The sequence below is a fragment of the Salmo salar genome, chromosome ssa12 (assembly GCF_905237065.1).
Source record: "Salmo salar chromosome ssa12, Ssal_v3.1, whole genome shotgun sequence".
NCBI classification, from domain to species: Eukaryota; Metazoa; Chordata; class Actinopteri; order Salmoniformes; family Salmonidae; genus Salmo; species Salmo salar.
In genome coordinates, this window is record NC_059453.1 from 49,550,990 (window position 1) to 49,571,431 (window position 20,442).

Here is a 20,442-nt window from a genome sequence, read left to right on the forward strand (position 1 = left end):
TCCTCTGGTCTGATGAAACAAAATTAGAACTGTTTGGCCGTAATGACCATCATGTTTGGCGGAAAAGGGGGGAGGCTTGCAAGCCAAAGAACACCATCCTAACCGTGAAGCACGGGGTGGCAGCATCATGATGTGGGGGTGCTTTGCTGCAGGAGGGACTGGTGCACTTCACAAAATAGATGGCATCATGAGGCAGAAAAATTGTGTGGATATATTGAAGCAACATCTCAAGACATCAGTCAGGAAGTTAAAGCTTGGTTGCAAATGGGTCTTCCAAATGGACAATGACCCAAAGCATACTTCCAAAGTTGTGGTACAATGGCTTCATGACAACAAAGTCAAGGTATTGGTGTGGCCATCACAAAGCCCTGACCTCATTCCTATCGGAAATTTGTGGGCAGAACTGAAAATGTGTGTGCGAGCAAGGAGGCCTACAAACCTGACTCAGTTACACCAGCTCTGTCAGGAGGAATGGGCCAAAATTCACCCAACTTATTGTGGGAAGCTTGTGGAAGGCTACCCGTTTGACCCATATTAAACAATTTAAAGGCAATGCTACCAAATACTAATTGAGTGTCTGTAAACTTCTGTCCCACTGGGAATGTGATGAAAAAAATAAAAGCTGAAATAAATCATTCTCTCTACTATTATTCTGAAATGTAACATTCTTAAAATAAGTGGTGATCCTAACTGACCTAAGACAGATCATTTTTACTGGGATTAAATGTCAGGAATTGTGAAAAACTGAGTTTAAATGTATTTGGCTAAGGTGTATGTAAACTTCCAACTTCAACTGTATATTTTGTATGCAGCTGTGGTGGTACTAGCTAAGTCATGTCTGACTACAACAGTGTACAACAAACCCAAACCAACCCAGGGCCATAGCAAAATATGTCACAGATGATTACATAGTGTAACGGCGTCACCTGCCAAAATCGAATCCAATCTGGAGCCAGTCAGTCTACATCTGTAAAGCATAGAATTAGTTTCCAAAAAAGATTACGTTATTTCTCGAAATATGTTTATAATTGAGGGATGATGACAATCGTTGATCCTGTTTTTTCAGTTAGACAAAGTGCACAGTTGGGTGTCAGACTTATCCCCTGGTCATGAACGGATGCTGGGACCTATCAGAAGAAGTAAAGGTGGGTAGCATAACATGTCCAGAAATGTGATTGCAATGGTTTATCGACCTCCAAAAATATTTGAGTTCACTGTTCACTTGCTATTTTCACAATATGTCAGGCAAGCCTCATAATAAAAGTGTGTCATGCGACACAAGTACCCTTGTCACACCTCCGTTGTTGCCAGTCTCCCTGGACTCCTTTGAAAAGGACACACCATCATGAGGCCTCTGTTAGTGTCATCAAGACAGTAATTAGTCACTAACAGCTTCATTAACAACGACAAGTAATGTGTGTTATGTGAAAAGTTGTATTAAAAAAATACCTGGCTTGATAAACTAGTAGGCTAGTTAGAACTAGTAGAGATAGAACTAGTAGACTAATTTTGGTTGTGAGGTGCATGAGCAAAAAGCTTGTCCTTTTCTTTCGAACAAAATGCAATTTCCACTTGGCTGTCTCATATCACCCTGTCACAGGTCCTCCCAGTGAACACCACCTCATAAGATTGCCTGCTGCGGTTGTTCAAGAGATGGACTGGGGGAGGGGCCCTCATCAGCATCATGCAGACAAGCGATTGCTGTGAGCATTCCTATGAATTGATCAGTCAGCCACATATTGGCAAGTATCTGTCCAGAAACATTCACTTGTCAGCATCAACAACTTTCACAGGCTCATCATTTGTACAAATACAGAAGGTAAACCACTTCATTCCTTTGATACATTTGATAAGCCAATTGTGAAACAATATATGTAAACTGACATTATTTGGTGCTTATTTTCTACTTCTTAGATGCATATAATGCCCAGGGCATAATGTAGCCTGGTTGAACCACCTGATCGCCGTGTTCACCATTCTATTTCACTTTACATTTGATGATATTTGAAGTGAAATAGAAAGGTGAACGCAGTGATCAGGTTGGTTCCACCAGGCTAATCATAACCATTATTGATAATGCAATCAGTGCTCTGTGTGTGCGCGTACGACCGCCTGACCGACCGACCGAGGAGCTGATCTACGCTGCTATGCCCATCAATGGGGCTCTGGCAAAGACCTCACCTCCAGCCTCACCTCTTGCCTCCTCAGCAACGGTTGTCGATGGGGAGAACAGAATTAGGTAGGTTTAGTCTGACCCGTTCAAACTTCAACATAGTATCTGTTTGTGTGCCAGATATGACCTATTCTAACTGCTATTGGTAATAGAACAGTGACTGTTCACAGATACCTGTACGGAGCCAGCACTTTGGAAACTTGTTATGGTGGTACTACTGATGTCTGACTATAACCGGTTACAACAAACCCAAACCAACCCAGGGCCATAGAACATGTCACAGTTGGTTGCATAGTGTAACGGCATCACCGGCCTGAATCTAATCCTACACCTGTAGGGATATTAGTTCTGGGATTTGTCTCCCGGGAAAGATCTAACAGCGGACATGAGGAGAGATGAGACAAAACCATCCAGTTATAGAATATTGTGTTAAAGGACAGCTGAGCTTACTGTTGACCTCGGGCATTCAACTCGCAGTAGTCGATATTATTTCCACGGTAACATGTATTTACATGACTTGTTGAAACTAAGTTCCAAGCTACTTTGGTAGCAAGGCGTTGTAGAACGAGTGTCTTATGAAACACATTCCAGACACTGGCTCTTGCTATGTTGCAATAACTGATTTGACAGAGACATATCAGCTAGATGGTATAACCAGCTGCAGCTATTAAAAAGCTATGCTAACTAGCTGCTGTCAGCTTGGCTAAATACAAGCAAAAGTGTAAAGTACTCAAGTAAAAAATACTTTAATGTACTACTTAAGTTGTTTTTTGGGGTATCTGTAGTTCACTTTGCTATTTATATTTTTGAGAACTTTTCATTTTACTCCACTACAGTTCTATAGAAAATATACTTTTTACTCCCATACATTTCCCTGACACCCAAAGTACTTGTTACATTTCGAATGCTCAGGCAGGACAACAATATGGTCCAATTCACACACCTATCAATATAACGTGTTGCCATCCCTTCTTCCTCTGATCTGGTGGGCTCACTCAACACAAATACTGTGTTTGTAAATGGTGTCTGAGTGTTGGAGTGTGCCCCTGGCTGTCTGTAAATAAAACAAAATTATAAAAAAAACTGTGCCGTCTGGTTTGCTTTATATAAGGAATTTGATGTATAGCATTTACTTTAACTTTTTCCACCACTGTACTTAAGTACATTTTAAAGTGGGATACTTTTAGACTTTTACTCAAGTATTATTTTACTGGGTGACTTTCGCTTACTTGAGTCATTGTCTATAAAGGTATCTTTACTTTACCTCAAGTTTGACAATTTAAAACTTTTCCACCACTGAACACAAGGTAAGTGCAAGCTTTAGCCTACACATAGAATTTAATTCGCTGACCACCTTAAGATGGCGAGTCAGTCAGGAAGTCCTCAACTTTGTTCTCTCCATAGCAAAGCTAGCTTAGTTTACCTCGCTGTACTCATTGCTGCAATTGTTTGTCGTGATTGAATGACAGACACACCCAAGAAACACCCAGATCAAACCACACCCCAAAGACGACTCGTTTGCCTTCAGCCTTGGCCGCAAGCATGTCTTAATGAGCATGGATGAAAAACGAGACCTTTATGTAAATAGTTGCTCTCTTAAGAATTGTATAAAATCATGAATAAAGGATGTAAGGTTCTTTAAGCAGACCTATGCAAATGATGTTTTTTAATACATCCAGATAGTTTTGCATTGACCACATTTTACATTTGCAAAATAACCTGTACTTCAAATGTAAATGTTTTATTTAAAAAAACATAAAACAACAGTTTATGCTTAAACACAGTGGGCTTTTAACTTCAAATTTACAATTTTGGTAGGAGAAAAACCATGAAGTTGGAAAAACATGCATGTCTGCCCAATTTCCATTAGAAATTGTTAGAAATATTTTTCATGATTAGTTAGGACTATTATCTTTATATTTTATTGAACCCCACAACGAAGAATAATATTGTAGCAAATTCAGGGGGTAGCCCCGACTGGGACTCAAACTCGGGTCCAGCGACTCACATTTAAAGGTAATATCCGATTGGGCCGATATATGTAGCCTTTACTGTGAATGCAGTCTCCACGACCGCTGGAACATTGCCTTTAATTGGTCAATCACACTATAAAACGGATCTACAATATTTGAGAGGGAGGAGCTAAATAATTTTTTGCACTTTTGTGAACACTTTTGTCAACATCACATTTTTATTCCAGTTCCAGTAAAATTTCTTATAAGAAGTCAAACAACAGCAGCGAAAGTTATTCCATTTATTTTATACCCATTTTTATGCTTACATGCAATGGGTATAAATGTCTGCCTGGAATGACACTAATGAAAACTCTTATACCTTGCTTTATACGACGACTGTGAAGAGCAAACTGGAGCCCCATTGAGTCATTGCATGGGCTGTATACAAGCGAAGGATGCCCTCTGGTGGCCAGAGTAAGTTATTAAAAGCCTTTTTGTATGATAAACTACAGTAATAATTATAGTTTTCTGATTTATAACGTTACAGCGCTATAATTGCGATTTCAACTTTGAGTATTCTGATTTCTGCAATATATTGTTTTTCATTTGATAAATGAATCTATCCCATGTAAGAAATTAGATAGTTTAAATAAAGTCCATTGACCCTCTCCAAAACTCCTTAAACTACTACTGCATGCAAATTACATTTGCCCCAGATAATTACTCTTATCTCGATTTTCATGGATGGGTGCACACTGCACGCATTGGGTGTGTTGAGTAGTTAGGCTAAAGGCGCCCGCCCGCATACTAGGTTCCATTGGCTCCTAGCAGAACTAGAAAACAAAAAAAGAGGCAACAGTACTGTTTGTCCCTCTTGCGGCACGTAGCAACAAAATAGCTAGTATACACCTCCTCAAAAATAGTCTGAATTAATCTAAGAAACATCAAGAAACACATCTGTAATTCATTTTGACGTTTTTGCTAAGGAGGTCTCAATTTTTGGTGTATTTCTCAAGTGAAAAAAAGGTGCATGAAAACGAGTCGTCTCTCATTGAATGACAACAACCCAGAGGAGAACGAATGTCCCCCTCTTATTGAAGTCACAGAAGTTCAAGGCCGATTGCGATACTGCAAGCATCGTTAGCCGAAAACAGGATCCCCTATCCATTAAAGTGAATGGAAATATTGTAATCTTCGTGGTCAATCTTCGTGTAAATACATACATGTTTAGAAGACAATCATGGTACCAATAATGTATTCTAATACACCAGATGTATGTCCTTGAACATATTATCAAAATGTAGTTGCTAATGGCAGCCTTCAGTACCCCAGTCGGGCTTCAACTTAGTTACTCAATGAGAGGGGGCAGCAATGAGCTAGCCTGCAATGTCACTTCCTGGAGTAGCTCAAAATGCACGTTACGTCTCCATGAGACGCCATCTTAAGAACTATTGGACCCTTTAAAAAAAAAATGCCTAAAATAATGCCTAAAATGACATATGCAAATCTAACTGCCTGTAGCTCAGGACCTGAAGCAAGGATATGCATATTATTGATAACATTTGAAAGGAAACACTTTGAAGTTTGTGTAAATCTTAAATTAATGTAAGAGAATATAACACATTCCATCTGGTAAAAGATAATACAAAGAAAAAATTTGTACGTTTTTAAAATTTATTTTTTACTGTCATCTTTGAAATGCAAGAGAAAGGCCATAATGTATTATTCCAGCCCAGGCACAATTTAGATTTTGGCAACTAGATGGCAGCAGTGTATGTGCTAAGTTTTAGACTGATCCAATGAACCATTGCATATCGGTTCAAAATGTTGTATCAATACTTCCCAAATGTGCCTAATTGGTTTATTAATACATTTTCAAGTTCATAATTGTGCACTCCTCAAACAATAGCATGGTATTCTTTCACTGTAATAGCTACTGTAAATTGGAAGGTGCAGTTAGATTAACAAGAATTTAAGATTTCTGCCGATATCAGATATGTCTATGTCCAGGGACTGATCCCGTAGAAGTTAACTAAATTAATTTGGCTTCAATGCACTTTTGATTCTTCAGTGGTTTCAAGTATGTAAGTAAAAATACTTGAAAGTACTACTTAAGTCATTTTTTGGGGTATCTCAACTTATCTTTACTGTTTATGTTTTTGACAACATTTACTTCACTACATTCCTAAAGAAATGATGTACTTTTTACTGCATACATTTTCCCTGACACCCCAAAGTACTCGTTACATTTTGAATGCTTAGCACAACAGGACAATTGCCTAATTCACACACTTATCAAGAGAACATCAATGGTCATCCCTACTGCCTCTGATCTGGTAGACTCACTAAACACATGCTTCGTTGGTAAATTATGTCGGAGCATGCCCATGGCTTTCCGTAAAAAAAAAAATCAATGATGCCGTCTGGTTTGCTATATAAGGAATTAGAAATTATTTATATTTTTACTTTTGATACTTAAGTATATTTTAGCAATTACATGTACTTTTGATACTTAAGTATATTTAAAACCAAATACTTTTAGACTTTTACTCAAGTAGTATTTTACTGGGTGACTTTCACTTTTACTTGAGTCATTTTCTATTAAAGTATCTTTACTTTTACTCAAGAATGACAATTGGGTACCTTTTCCAGTGTCACGAACGGTGTCACGTGATCGATGTCATTGGCTCAGATCAACATGGCAGTGTCAACATACCTGCTACTGTTCATAAGTTTTTCTTTCTAAATGTCTAAATAAATTAAATCTATAAATCACACACTCACAAACTTCAAACATAACAGGTGTACAATTAATTTGTTAAAGATCACTTTCATTTGTCTCCCCTGTAGCTTTTAGAATAATGGCAAAGTTGGTTCCTGTTTCAGTCATGTATTTGGTCACGTGTGCATGGGTAAACCAAAAACAGGTGATGGCTGCATGGTGTAGTTGGTGAGAAGGAACTGCAGCAACTTGTAGGCTACTTCATTAAACTGCTGGGCTGGCATGGTTACACGTGGTCTGCAGTTGTGAGGCTGGTTGGACGTACTGCCAAGTTCTCTAAAATGACATTGGAGGAGGCTATGGTAGAAAAATAAACATGACATTATCTGGCAACAGCTCTGGTGGACATTCCTGCAGTCAGCATGCCAATTGCACGCTCCTTCAAAACTTGAGACATCTGTGGCATTGTGTTGTGTGACAAAACTGCACATTTTAGAGTGGCCTTTTATTGCCCCCAGCACAAGGTGCACCTGTGTAATGATCATGCTGTTTATTCAGCTTCTTGATATGCCACACCTGTCAGGTGGGTGGATAATCTTAACAAAGGAGAAATGCTCACTAACAGGGATGTAAACAAATTTGTGCACACAATTTGAGAGAAATAATATTTTTGTGTATATGGAACATTTCAGGGATCTTTTATTTCAGCTCATGAAACATCGGTCCAACACTTCACATGTTGCGTTTATATTTTTGATCAGTATACAGTACCAGTCAAAGGTTTGGACACACCTACTCATTCAAGGGCTTTTCTTTATTTATACTATTTTATACATTGTAGAATAATAGTGAAGACATCAAAACTATGAAATAACACATATGGAATCATGTAAACGACAGTCCATCATTACTTTAAGACATGAAGGTCAGTCTATCTGGAAAATTTCAAGAACTTTGAAAAATTCTTCAAGTGCAGTCGCAAAAACCATCAAGCACTATGATGAAACTGGCTCTTATGAGGACCGCCAAAGGAAAAGAAGACCCAAAGTTACCTCTGCTGCAGAGGATAAGTTCATTAGAGTTACCAGCCTCAGAAATTGCAGCCCAAATAAATGCTTCACAGAGTTCAAGTAACAGATACATCTCAACATCAACTGTTCAGAGGAGACTGTGTGAATCAGGCCGTCATGGTCTAATTGTTGCAAAGAAACCACTACCAAAGGACACCAATAAGAAGAATGGTCTTGCTTGGGCCAAGAAACATGAACCATGGACATTAGACCGGTGAAAATCTGTCCTTTGGTCTGATGAGTCCACATTTGAGATTTTTGGTTCCAACCACCGTGTCTTTGTGAGACACAGGGTAGGTGAACGGATGATCTCTGCATGTCTAGTTCCCACTGTGAAGCATGGAGGAGGAGATGTGATGGTGTGGGGGTACTTTGCTGGTGACACTGTCAGTGATTTATTGAGAATTCAAGGCACAATTAATCAGCATAGTTACCCACAGCATTCTGCAGCGATACACTATTCCATCTGCTTTGCGCTTAGTGGGACTATCATTTGTTTATCAACAAGACAATGACCCAACACACATCCAGTCTGTGTAAGGGCGATTTGACCAAGAAGGAGAGTGATGGAGTGCTGCATCAGATGACCTGGCTTCCAAAAGCACCCGACCTCAACCCAATTGAGATGGTTTGGGATGAGAGTGAAGGATAAGCAGCCAACAAGTGCTCAGCATATGTGGGGACTCCTTCAAGACTGTTGGAAAAGCATTCCAGGTGAAGCTTGTTGAGAGAATGCCAAGCGTGTGCAAAGGATGGCTACTTTGAAGAATCTAAAATCTAAAATATATTTTGATTTGTTTAATACTTTTTTGGTTACTACATGATTCTATGTGTGTTATTTCATAGTTTTTTTCATAGTCTTCACTATTATTCTACAATCTAGAAAATAGTACAAATAAAGAAAAACCCTTGAATGAGTAGGTGTGTGTCACGCCCTGATCTGTTTCACCTGTTCCTTTGATTGTCTCCACCCCCTCCAGGTGTCGTTTATTTTCCCCAGTGTATTTATCCCTGTGTTTCTTGTCTCTCTGTGCCAGTTCGTCTTGTATGTTTAGTCAAGTCAACCAGGGTGTTTTTCTCGTACTCCTTTTGCTATTCTCCTTTTTCTAGTCCTCCCGGTTTTGACCCTTGCCTGTTTCTGGACTCTGTACCCGCCTGACCATTCTGCCTGCCTTGACCACGAGCCTGTCTGCCACTCTGTACCTCCTGGACTCTGATCTGTTTTTGACCTTTTTGCCTGTCCACGACCATTCTCTTGACTACCCCTTTGGATTATTAAACATTATAAGACTCCAACCATCTGCCTCCTGTATCTGGATCTCGCCTTATGCCTTGATCGGTGTGTCCAAACTTTGACTGGTACTGTATATCAATTGCCGTTGAGGGCACAATCTTACACTGTTGTAGTCCAGAAATGTGCGTTTATTATGGATCCCCATTAGCTGGGCTCCAGCAAAGTTAAGGCAGTTTATACAATTTAAAAAACATTACAATACATTCACAGATTTCACAACACACTGTGCCCTCAGGCCCCTACTCCACCACTACCACATATCTACAGTACTAAATCTGTGTGTGTGTATGTTATTGTGTGTATGCATGTTTCTGTGCCTATGTTTGTGTTGCTTCACAGTCTCCGCTGTTCCATAAGGGTCTTTTTTCTTCTGTTTTTTAAAACTAATTGAACTGCTTGCATCAGTTACTTGATGTGGAATAGAGTTCCATGTTGTCATGTCTCTATGTAGTACTGTGTGCCTCCCATAGTCTGTTCTGGACTTGGGGACTGTGAAGAGACCTCTTGTGGCATGTCTTGTGGGGTATGCATGGGTGTCCGAGCTGTGTGCCAGTAGTTTAGACAGACAGCTTGGTGCATTCAACATGTCAATACCTCTCATAAATACAAGTAGTGATGAAGTCAATCTCTCCTCCACTTTCAGCCAGGAGAGATTGACATGCATATTATTAATAGTAGCTCTCTGTGTACATCCAAGGGCCAGCCGTGCTGCCCTGTTCTGAGCCAATTGCAATTTTCCTAAGTCCTTTTTAGTGGCACCTGACCACACGACTGAACAGTAATCAAGATGCGACAAAACTAGGGCCTGTAGGACCTGCCTTGTTGATAATGTTAAGAAGGCTAAGATGGACAGACTTCTCCCCATCTTAGCTACTACTGTATCAATATGTTTTGACCATAACAGTTTACAATCTAGGGTTACTCCAAGCAGTTTAGTCATCTCAACATGCTCAATTTCCACATGATTTATTACAAGATTTAGTTGAGGTTTAGGGTTTAGTGAATGTTTTGTCCCAAATACAATGCTTTTAGTGTTAGAAATATTTAGGGCTAACTTATTCCTTGCCACCCACTTTGAAACTAACTGCAGCTCTTTGTTAAGTGTTGCAGTCATTTCAGTCGCTGTAGTAGCTGACGTATATAGTGTTGAGTCATCCGCACACATAGACACTCTGGCTTTACTCAAAGTCAGTGGCATGTCATTAGTAAAAATGGAAAAAAGCAAGGGGCCTAAACAGCAACCCTGGGGAATTCCTGATTCTGGATTATGTTTGATAGGCTTCCATTAAAGAACACCTGTGTTCTGTTAGACAAGTAACTCCTTATCCACATTATAGGGGGTGTAAAGCCATAACACACACGTTTTTCCAGCAGCAGACTATGATTGATAATGTCAAAAGCTGCACTGAAGTCTAACAAGACAGCCCCCACAGTCATTTTATCATCAAATTCTCTCAGCCAATCATTAGTCATTTGTGTAAGTGCTGTGCTTGTTGAGTGTCCTTCCCTATAAGCCTGCTGAAAGTCTGTTGTCAATTTGTTTACTATGAAATAACATTGTATCTGGTCAAACAATTGTTTGAAGTTTACTAAGGGTTGGTAACAGGTTGATTGGTCGGCTATTTGAGCCAGTAAAGGGGGCTTTACTATTCTTGGGTAGCGGAATGAATTTAGCTTCCCTCCAGGCCTGAGGGCACACACTTTCTAGTAGGCTTATATTGAAGATGTGGCGAATAGGAGTGGCAATATCGTCTGCTATTATCCTCAGTAATTTTCCATCCAGATTGTCAGACCTCGCTGGCTTTTCATTGTCGATGGACAACAATACTTTTTTCACCTCTTCCACACTGACTTTACGGAATTAAAAAGTACAATTCTTGTCTTTCATAATTTGGTCCAATATACTTGGAAGTGTAGTGTCAGCGTTTGTTGCTGGCATGTCATCCCTAAGTTTGCTTATCTTGCCAAACTTAATTCAAGTAGTTGGCAATATCAGTGGGCTGAATGAGCCATCTGATTTAATGAATGATGGCGCCGAGTTGGGGTTTTTTTTGCAAAAAATTCACTTTTAAGGTGCCCCAAAGCTTTTTACTATCATTCTTTATATAATTGATCTTTGTTTCACAATATAGTTTATTTTTATTTAGTTTAGTCACAATTTCTTAATTTGCAGTACGTTTGCCAGTTGGGCTGCCAGACTTATTTGCCATACCTTTCACCTCATCCCTCTCAACCATACAATTTTTCAATTCCTCATCAATCCAAGGAGATTTAACAGTTTTTAAAGTAATTTTCTTAATGGGTGAGTGCTTATTAGTAACTGAAATAAGCAATTTCATAAATGTGTGAAGTGCAGCTTCTGGTTGCTCCTCATTACACACCACAGACCACCAAATATTCTTTACATCCTCAACATATGAATCACTACAAAACTTATTGTATGACCTCTTATACACTATATTAGGCCCAGCCTTTGGAACTTTGGTTTTCCTAAATATGGCTATATTGTGATCACTACATCTTATCGATTTGGATACTGCTTTAAAGCACATTTCTGCAGCATTAGTAAAGATGTGATCAATACATGTTGATGATTTCATTCCTGTGCTGTTTGTAACTACCCTGGTAGGTTGACTGACAACCTGAACCAGGTTGCAGGCACTGGTTACAGTTTGAAGTTTTTCCTTGAGTGGGCAGCTTGATGATAGCTAGTCAATATTTAAATCACCCAGAAAATATACTTCGCTGTTGATATCACATGCATTTCACACATATTATCCAGATTGTGACTTTTAGCATTTGGTGGTCTATAGCAGCTTCCCACAAGGATGCGCTTTAGGTGAGTCAGATGAACCTGTAGCCATATTACTTCAACAGTATTTAACATTAGATAATCTCTAAGCTTTACTGGAACGTGGTTCTGAATATAGACCGCAACACCGTCCTTGTTGGCATTTCTGTCTTTTCAGTAGATGTTATAACCATGTATTGCTACCACTATATCATCAAAGGTATTATCTAAGTGAGTTTCAGATATAGTCAGAATAGGAATGTCATCTGTTTCAAGCAAGTTATAGATTTCATGGACCTTGTTTCTTAGGCTACATATGTTAATATGGGCTATTCTTATCACTTTTCTGGGTTGCTTGATTGTTTTTAGTACTTTACTGGGAAGCTTATCAGAGGTAGACTTACTCATGTTATTTACATTGGAGCTGAAAGTGGTTTTCCTACTAGGGCACACTGCCTCAGTGCTAACAGTGTAACTCTGGTTCATAGGCTCATGATTACTGCATACAATAGTTGTAGGATAAACAGAAGAATTCGGTGCAATTAGGGGTACATAAATTAAATTACTTACATTGTGTTTGCCAATGCCCCTAGGATCATGTACATTTGATGCAGCATTATGACGACTCATTGTCACAATGGTAGTGATTAACCAAGCTGGTCTTGGATCATTGACCAGTCATTGTTTCAACGCAGCCTTGAAATGCGTGGACAGAGTCCAGGAGCCAAGATGATTTGGATGGACTCCGTCATTCCTGTAGAGTATCTTCTGTTTCCAGAAGGTGCCAAAGTTATCTATAAAAGTGACTCCAGCAGAGCTACAGTAGTCTTTTAGCCAGATGTGTAATGTCAGCAGTCTGCTGAATCTTTCACACCCGCGGTCCAACAATGGTACTGGAGTCTTTTAATGCTAAAATCAGTTCTTTTAAATCCATTTTCAAATGTTCCGAGCAAGCCCTCCTGATATAGTTTGACCCCACAAAATAAAGCGTACCATCTGGGTTAACTTGGTTGAGTTTATGAAAACTGATCTAATATGAGTGTCATCCCAGATGAGGAATAAGACACTATTTCAAAGCATAGTACATGTAATGTTTGCCTAAGTACAATGTAATTACTACTAGTTGTTACACAGGATTTAGTGCATATTGAGGGGTACTTACTTGTACTAGTATGTTTCCCATCTTGACAATCTAATCATCAGCTTCTGAAAGCGCCATCCAAGTGAGAAAGAAACACACTAGTACACCACAGAGTACATGTATTTATGCAGATATTACAATCTAGTTACTAGGTGTTACACAGGATTTAGGCCTACTACTAATTACCAAGTGAAAATACCTACAAACATTAGCTTCTACTTTAGTCAACTTTAACGCGCAAAAAGTCCTTACATTTCTTACAAAATAATAAGGATTTTTATTGTTAGATTAATAATTTGATTAATTACATTAAACAAATATAACAGAAATAACTACTCTAGTGGTGATTCAAATCTGTAGCCTATAGAATGGTGAGTAGCCTAGATAGCTAAGTTGAAAAATATATATATATTTTTTTTACGTTACAAGTAATAATGGAAATCAACAACTCTATCTTCATATGTTTCTTTCTTGAAAGCATTTTCCCATCCTGGAGTCTGAGACCTTGTGGAAATCTGTGGTAGAGGAGAAGAATGTATGACAAATTAGCATTAGACACTATGTTACCTTATACTTGTAAGGACAGACGCTGGGAGACGAGAAGCAAGTACAGGAAGTGAATATTTAATGAATAAACAGACAGGAAACAAAACACAAACAGCGTCTGGACACATAACGACATTAATGCTGACTCAGGAAAGAAACTGAGGAAGTGACAGATATAGGGGAGGTAATTAATAACGTGATGGAGTCCGATGAAGCCCTGATGCGCGGAACGATGGTGACAGGTATGCGTAATGATAAGCAGCCTGGCGACCTCAAACACCAGAAAGGGGGAGCGGGAGCAGATGTGAATGACCCCCCGCCCAGGGGTGCCAACCGGCGTCCCACCTGGGTGAGCCCGATGAGACGGCCGAGGCGCGGGAGCCCGACGAGCCAGCCGAGGTGTGGGAGCCGGCCGAGTGAGGCATGGCGATCCGCCAACCAAATCATAAAGAAGAAGAACCGTTATTGTGGCTAGCTTAACACAAAGGTGAGCCCAGCTAGCTCGCTACAGTAGTTAGCTAACGAGTAGCGACCATAGCATAGCTATTTACCAGCTTTAGGGTAGGTAACTTAGCTTGCTAGTCAAAGTAGAAAACTAGAAAACATGGAAAAGATTGCATGGAAAGTCTATTCTGTAGAATGTGCTATGGTAAATAGTAACAAAAACAGCAGCTGACGTGTGCTACCTAGCTAGCTACGTTTGTTAGCTATCTAGCTAGACACTTGGCTAGCTGGCAAATGCTAGCTAGATAGCTAACTTCCTATGCTAAATCGTACAGCAGAATTCTCTCTCCTGTCTTGACGTTTTTGTCTGAGAGGACAGTACACTACCACTTTTTTTTATTTCGTGGCAATCTATCCTGTCTGGATTTTGCACACTGACCTTCTCGACCGCATTTTTTACAAAGGAACACATTCGAGGTCATCTTTATTCCGAGGATGTTGCGCAGATTGGCAGACATTAAGCCTTAATTCCTTGACATGCCTTAATTCCTGGGATAAATAAATAATTGCACCAATGCATCACATCCAAAAGTGAGAATGTTCTTCAAACAGTGCAAGGTTACATGATGGAATAAGAGTTTGTCTCATGATGTCATAAGCGTAGGACCAAGGCGCAGCGGGTAAAGTGCTCATACTTAATTTATTTGAAGTAACGTGAACACTTAAACAAAAATAACAAAACGACGAAACAGTTCCATAAGGCACACAGGCTATACAGAAAATAACCACCCACAAAACACAAGTGAAAACAAACCCAACTAAATATGGCCTCCAATTAGAGACGACAACCAGCTGCCTCTAATTGGAGGTCATTACCAAAAACCCAACATAGAAATAGAAAATATGGAACATAAACCAAAAACACCGAAACACACAAAACAAACACCCCCTGCCACGCCCTGACCAAAATACAATGACAAATAACCCCTTTTACTGGTCAGGACGTGACACATGACCATTTTAAGTGCATTTATAAACCATTATTCAACCAAGCTTACAATTTGACAAGCAAAAATTATTATCTCTCAATTTTAACCAGAACTGTTTATTAATGTGTCTACAAATGTTTTTAATTGATGGTTGAAACAATTTACCCATTGTCAAATACACTGTTTAAGAAAATAGTTTAAATTGTTAAACCATTTATGTGAACCGTTTGTGAACCCATTGATGCCATTTGATGCCATTTGAAACAAAAGCTTGTCTTTGGCCTGGGTATCAGACTCCATCCCTTTATAGGTTCGTTGTAGAACATTACGTCCGTTTTTAGTAAACAGTACCCACTATTTCAGGCGCATCCGGAAGTCATCGTTCAGTGCGTGGAGGTTTTCTCTCTGTGCCTTCAGGAGTTGCCGAAGTTAACCGTAATCGATGTCAATAGAATTGCCAGGGCCAAAACGTCAGTACTGAAAAGAAAATTGGAGAACGGCTTTAAATTATATGATTAAGAAGGTATGTATACTTAATTAAGCAATAATGCCCGAGGGGGTGTGGTATATTCCCACGACACAACATGGAGTGCCTGGACACAGCACTAAGCCGTGGTATTGACAATATACCACAAACCCCAGAGGGTAAATAAACTGGTTACCAATATAATAAGAGCAGTAAAAATAAAAGTTGTCATACCCGTGGTATACGGTCTGATATACCGCGGCTGTCAACCAATCAGCATTCAGGGCTCGAACCACACAGTTTATAATTAACATTAATAGCTAAATATTGCTAGCTAGCTCAGTACTTGCCAGTAGCGACAGCATTAGCCAGCTCGCTAAACTAGTAAACGAAACAATGGCGATCTAAGCAGAGTTGTGTCAATGAGGAGATCGGTTTTCAGTTGGCTAACATATCACAGGGTTTGTGCAGGCTGAAATATGGTGGGTTGGGATGCGATCAGCAGTGGTGTAAACTAAAGTACCGGTACTTAAAGATGCACTCCAGGATCTTAAGCACAACACATTTTTTACATATAGTACAAATTGGATTCGTAACATATCATACGAATTGCAAAAAACAAATACAGTACCAGTCAAAAGTTTGGACACACCAACTCATTCCATGGTTTTTCTTTATTTTTACTATTTTCTACATTGTAGAATAATAGTTAAGACATCAACACTATGAAATGACACCAATGGAATCATGTAGTTACCATAAAGTGTTAAATATAAGTATATTTATATTTGAGATTCTTCAAAGTAGCCACCCTTTGCATTCTCTCAACCAGCTTCATGAGGTAATCACATGGAATGCATTTGAATTAACAGGTGTGGCTTGTTAAAAGTTAATTTGTGGAATTTATTTTCTTCTTAATGCATTTGAGCCAATCAGGTGTGTTGTGACAATGTAGGGGTGGTATATAGAACAACAGCTCAAATAAGCAAAGATAAATGACAGTCCATCATTACTTTAAGACATGAAGGTCAGTCAATCTGGAAAATATCAAGAACTTTGAAAGTTTCTTCAAGTGCAATCGCAAAAACCATCAAGTGCTATGATGAAACTGGCTCTCATGAGGACCGCCACAGGAAAGGAAGACCCAGAGTTACCTCTGCTGCAGAGGATAAGTTCATTATAGTTACCAACCTCAGAAATCGGCAATTAACTGCACCTCGGATTGCAGCCCAAATAAATGCTTCACGGAGTTCAAGTAACAGACACATCTCAACATCAACTGTTCAGAGGAGACACCAATAATAATAAGAGACTTGCTTGGGCCAAGAAACACAAGCAATGGACATTAGACCAGTTGAAATCTGTCCTTTGGTCTGATGAGTCCAATTTTGATATTATTGATAAATTGACTGACTTTTTAAAATCACCCAACAGTGCTATTTGCAGAGTTAGAACATTTGCATTCCTGAACCTGCGACCGATAATAAGCTAAATACCAAAACAAATGATCTAATGATTCTGTCTCTTCACAGCAAAATCTACAGAGTTGGAATGGTTGTATCCCCCATACATACTCAACGCTACCCCACTGATCACCACTTTCATCGGCGCACTGCTCAGGAGAGTAAAGCACACCATAGGTTGAGCCCCGAGCCACGTGACTCGAAGCGCCTGCTTCCTCTGGGAGGCGGATACACAAAAAAATCTAAGCAATTCCACTTCTCGAAATGTTCACAGATGTAACCATTGCCAGTTTGTCCTTTACCCAGCCTGACACAATGTATGGGTCAGCCAAAAAGCAGGAATCCATTCTTTCCAAACATCTCACTCCTACCGGTCCCAAATCCTTTCTGGTAGGATTCTCAGGGCAAACATTGGAAGTCTCCACTACACCTGTCGCCGCAAGTAGGCCCACTTCATCCTGGACTGGCTCAACCTCAGAGCGCTCTTCACTGCCGTCTGACTCCATTTCGAGATTGTCAAGGTTCTCAAGAGAGCATGAAGACCTACAGTACAAGTCATATTACTTGGTTTGTAATCAGGAGATGTAGGTATGTACAGCTTGAACTAAGGTCTATACTCAGGAGACAAATCTATGATCTTAACAGCGCCATTCTTACGCTTTCGCATCATCTCACTTCCTCCCGCCCTCTATTGCTATCTATCTACCACCTTAGATATGAATAAAGTGATTCACAGACATGATCAGCAGAGATAGTGCCATGGATAGTACATGAGTTTTGATTGGTTTACAATTTAGTACTTAGAGGCGTTTTCCTGTCTAGCTAGCGAAACATAAAAGTATTTAGAAAAAAATGGCAAATATTGACACTGCCAACAAAAGGAAATGTGTTGAGAAAAAATAAATATACACAATATGTAAAAAACAGCTCTTCCCTTGGCGGAGATGGATCATCTTGAAAACTAAAGCAGATACCTTGCTATGGCCTAGCCCAAGATGTACTCTTAAGGAGCCTAATGTTACTCCTCAAGGTCCGAAGACCTTGTGTTATTTTCAGAGGTAAACTGGCTCTGGCAGCATCCAAATACTCAATCTAAACTTAAATCGATTCTTAATTTTTTATGTTATTTAATTTTATTTAACCTTTATTTAACTAGGCAAGTCAGTTAAGAACAAATTCTTATTTACTATGACAGCCTACCAAAAGGCCTCCTGCGGGGACGAGGGATTAAAAGAATCTCTCTAAAAAAAATAAAAAATAGGACAAAACACACATCACGACAAGCGAGACACCACAACACTACATAAAGATAGACCTAAGACAACATAGCATTGCAGCAACACATAAGAACACAGCATGGTAGCAACACAACATGGTAGCACCACAAAACATGGTACAAACATTATTGGGCACAGACAACAGCACAAACGGCAAGAAGGTAGAGACAACAATACATCACATGAAGCAGTCACAACTGTCAGTAAGAGTGTTCATGATTGAGTCTTTGAATTAAGAAATGGAGATAAAGCTGTCCAGTTTGAGTGTTTATTGCAGCTCGTTCCAGTCGGTAGCTGCAGCGAACTGAAAAGAGGACCGACCCAGGGATGTGTGTGGGGACCTCTAACAGAATGTGACTGGCAGAACGGGTGTTGTATGTGGAGGATGAGGGCTGCAGTAGATATCTCAGATAGGGGGGAGTGAGGTTTAAGAGGGTTTTATAAATAAGCATCAACCAGTGGGTCTTCCGACGGGTATACAGAGACGACCAGTCTACAGAGGAGTATATAGTGCAGTGATGTGTCCTATAAGGAACATTGGTGGCAAATCTGATGGCTGAATGGTAAAAAACATCTAGCCGCTCGGGAGCACCCTTACCTGCCGATCTATAAATTACATCTCCGTAATCTAGCATGGGTAGGATGGCTATCTGAATCAGGGTTAGTTTGGCAGTTGGGGTGAAAGAGGAGCGATTACGATAGAGGAAACCAAATCTAGAATTTACCTTAGCCTGCAGCTTTGATACATGCTGAGAGAAGAACAGTGTACCATCTAGCCATCCTCCCAAGTACTTGTATGAGGTGACTACCTCAAGCTCTAACCCTCAGAAGTAGTAATCACACCTGTGGGGAGAGGGTCATTCTTCTTGCCAAACCACATGACCTTTGTTTTGGAGGTGTTCAGAACAAGGTTAAGGGCAAAGAAAGCTTGTTGGACACTAAGAAAGCTTTGTTGTAGCCTGTTTAACACAAAATCCGGGTAGGGGCCAGCTGAGTATGAGACTGTATCATCTGCATATAAATGGATGAGTGAGCTTTCTACTGCCTGAGCTATGTTGTTGATGTAAATTGAGTAGAGCTTGGGGCCTAGGATCGAGCTTGGGCTACTCCCTTGGTGACAGGCAGTGGCTGAGACAGCAGATGTTCTGACTTTATACACTGCACTCTTGGAGAGAGGTAGTTAGCAAACCAGGCCAAAGACCCCTCAGAGACACCAATAGTCCTTAGCCAGCCCACAAGAACGGAATGGTCTACCATATCAAAAGCTTTGGCTAAGTCAATAAAAATAGCAGCACAACATTGCTTAGAATCTAGGGCAATGGTGACATCATTGAGGACCTTTAAGGTTGCAGTGACACATCCAGAGGTGGTTAGATTAGGATGGGGGGCCAAGAGTCCGTGTAACCAATAGAGAGTCAGAGTCCCGAGTGTGGGAACAAACAGTCTGTCCCACGGTTGGGTAAACAAGCAACAAGTTTATAGTCAACAAAGCACGCAGGAGTCATGAGGCAAATAGCATAAAGCACAATAAAAAAAATATAATGACTTGGGGCTAGCCATTGTTCAGAGTCACTCGCCCCAACAGTGAGTGTGTGCTGGAGGCAAGCGAAAGCTAGGGAGAGAGGGGGGAGTGTGGCAGGGTACCTGTACCAGACAGGGGGAGACAGGCCAGGGCAGATGGTGAACAGATCGCCAGGTGGAATCCAAGCAGCAATGCAGCAGGCAATGGTAGTAGGTGTCACACCCACTTGGGAGAAGAGGGAGGGAGATTCATTGTAGAAAATGCTAGGGGATTCTCTCTGAATAGCGCAAGGTGGCTTCAAAGGCCTCTGGATTTAGGTGGGGTAGACTGTGAGACTCTCCTGACATTTTTGGCCTCAAAGGCTTTGACACCTCTCACTTCACACTTCAGTGCTAATTGAAGTTGTATCTGTTCTGTCCTAGCAAGCTTGGTAGCCTTAACTTAGCATTCAGTCCTTATAAAGTAAAATATATAATTGTAACGTATTAATCTTCTTGCCTTTCAAAATAGCTTCAAAATAGTTTACTGTTTTGGGTGGATGACTATTTAAAAATGTAAAATATCTTTATCAAATTACATAGACCTACAT

General features: G+C 40.0%; 1 protein-coding gene and 1 long non-coding RNA gene across 2 annotated transcripts in view; both read left to right on the forward strand.

Moving 5' to 3' along the window:
• Nucleotides 1-778: 778 nt before the first annotated feature.
• Nucleotides 779-3,256, forward strand: LOC123725633 (uncharacterized). The gene is made up of 2 exons (XR_006758173.1): nt 779-1,145; nt 1,601-3,256. It is a non-coding gene; the product is annotated as an uncharacterized lncRNA (long non-coding RNA).
• A 1,086-nt stretch (nt 3,257-4,342) lies between these two features.
• Nucleotides 4,343-20,442, forward strand: part of zgc:123305 (SMP2 and LNS2 domain-containing protein) — a 58,217-nt gene continuing 42,117 nt past the window's right edge. Inside the window, exon 1 of the mRNA XM_014132086.2 lies at nt 4,343-4,602. The gene's annotated coding sequence lies outside the window, so the exon portion shown is untranslated. The remainder of the gene's footprint in view (nt 4,603-20,442) is intronic.